We start from the raw sequence: 2,500 nt of genomic DNA, 5'->3' as shown, positions 1-2,500 counted from the left end.
GAAGAATTCAAAGCAAAGAATGGGTTAGAAAAAAAGAAATGGAAGAACAAAGTATGCGCGGATTCAAAAAAATCCAGTGGATAGGAACTAAAAAAAAGATATCGAAATAGTTCTGACGGTTCAATAATATTCTCACTTCCATTCGGAGTTCTTAGTTACTTGGGCAGGTTGAATCTTAGTGATGGAATAATATAATTAAGTAAAAATTCATTGGATGATTGTATCATTAACCATTTCTTTATTTTGGTGCGAGGAACTTATCATGAATCCACTGGTTTCTGCCGCTTCCGTTATTGCTGCTGGGTTGGCTGTCGGGCTTGCTTCTATTGGACCTGGAGTTGGTCAAGGTACTGCTGCGGGCCAAGCTGTAGAAGGTATCGCGAGACAACCCGAGGCAGAGGGAAAAATACGAGGTACTTTATTGCTTAGTTTGGCTTTTATGGAAGCTTTAACAATTTATGGGCTGGTTGTAGCATTGGCACTTTTATTTGCGAATCCCTTTGTTTAATCCTATAAACATGAGAATTGTGTATTTTTTTTTTCTTATTTTATGGCTTGGGACTTACTCCTCGCTTTTTCGAATTATATCAAGATTTCACCCCTACAATTACTTATTTGTTGGGACAATAATCCATGGGAAGGATTAATTTGAGGATGAGGAATTATCACACTGACTCGCTTTCTTCCTTCCCCTTCTTAGTTCAAGAGAAACCTTTTTTATTGTTTAAAGGAGTGTTGCAACAAATGAGGTATTTTGCCATTGACATGAAACCCGCCCCCCCCTAATTCTAATAAGTATCATTATTATTGGGAATTTTCAACTGAAAAAAAAAAATACATTTCTAGCTAAATAGAATCTATTTTTGACTCCGTTTAGACGTAGGTAAATAAAAATTTATAATAATGAATAATTTAATAATAATAAATTAATTAATATTAATAATAAATTAATAATTTATTAAAAAAAAAAAAGAAATACATAGAATTAGAATAATTAGAATAATCTAAATATGATAGAATAGAATAAATAGAAAAGGAGTCAAAGTGATATAATACAAAAAAAAGAACCGAGTTCTTTTTTTTTTTTTTTAGTCTATCTAAAATAAAATAGGAGATCATATGAAAAATGTAACCGATTCTTTCCTTTCCTTGGGTCACTGGCCATCCGCCGGGAGTTTCGGATTTAATACCGATATTTTAGCAACAAATCCAATAAATCTAAGTGTAGTCCTTGGTGTATTGATCTTTTTTGGAAAGGGAGTGTGTGCGAGTTGTTTATTTCAAGAATAGGCTGGATTCACCCAGTTGCACTTTTTTTCATTATAACTAGGAAAGAAAAGAGTGCATGATCCCGCGAATTACTTCTGAATAAATTTCAAAATCATATTTAAGAACCATAGCATTTCGTCATTCATTGGTACATCGACTTTGATTCTCTATTAACCAATAATCCGGGACCATTAACATGGTTAAGGCCAAACTGTTTGAAGTTCAGATGCAGCAGGGTACTCTTTCTACTACTATGTTAATAAATACAGAAATATTTTCAAATAGTGGAAAATGTTTTTTCGATATAAAACACTCATGTCGATAAAACGATTCGAGCCCCTTTTTCCAATGCTGAATCGATGACCTATGTATAAAGTGAGAAGAATTCTTTGAATTTGAAGAAAAAAAAAAAAGAAACAACTTTGCTGACAAATTACAATTATACATTATACAATTCTAAGTACAATTATACAATTATAAATTATTATAAATTAATTATATGTAAATTTTTTATTTATTATTTATTTATTATACTTTTTAGTTTAGTTTTTTGATATATTTTCTATTTTGGTCAGAAGAATCCTCCGAATATTCTGGTCTTGGATTAGTGATCAGTTTCGATATTTTGGAATATGAATAGAGAAGAGAGGGAGAGGGTAAGCTCATTACATTAGAAAAAAAAAAAAGATATGGGAATTAAGTCCCAATAAATAAGAAATAATTGAGCGTGAGAGCCAAATGAATCGAAATATTCATGTTTGGTTCGGGAAGGGATCATGGAATTTTTGAAATAAAAAAAAAAAATGAATGTAAAGATAATCTACTTTCATTAAGTGATTTATTAGATAATCGAAAAGAGAGGATCTTGAATACTATTCGAAATTCAGAAGAACTACGCGGGGGGGCTATTGAACAGCTGGAAAAAGCCCGGGCCCGCTTACGGAAAGTGGAAATGGAGGCAGATCGGTTTCGAGTGAATGGATACTCTGAGATAGAACGAGACAAATTGAATTTGATTAATTCAACTTATAAGATTTTGGAACAATTAGAAAATTACAAAAACGAAACCATTCATTTTGAACAACAAAGAGCGATTCATCAAGTCCGACAACGGGTTTTCCAACAAGCTTTACAAGGAGCTCTAGGAACTCTGAATAGTTCTTTAAACAACGAGTTACATTTACGTACCATTAGCGCTAATATTGGCCTGTTTGGGGTGATGAAAGAAATA

Source organism: Durio zibethinus, unplaced genomic scaffold (genome assembly GCF_047325235.1).
Source record: "Durio zibethinus cultivar Kanyao isolate XHJ-2024 unplaced genomic scaffold, ASM4732523v1 HiC_scaffold_101, whole genome shotgun sequence".
In the NCBI taxonomy this organism is placed as follows: domain Eukaryota; kingdom Viridiplantae; phylum Streptophyta; class Magnoliopsida; order Malvales; family Malvaceae; genus Durio; species Durio zibethinus.
This window is presented reverse-complemented; position numbering follows the sequence as displayed.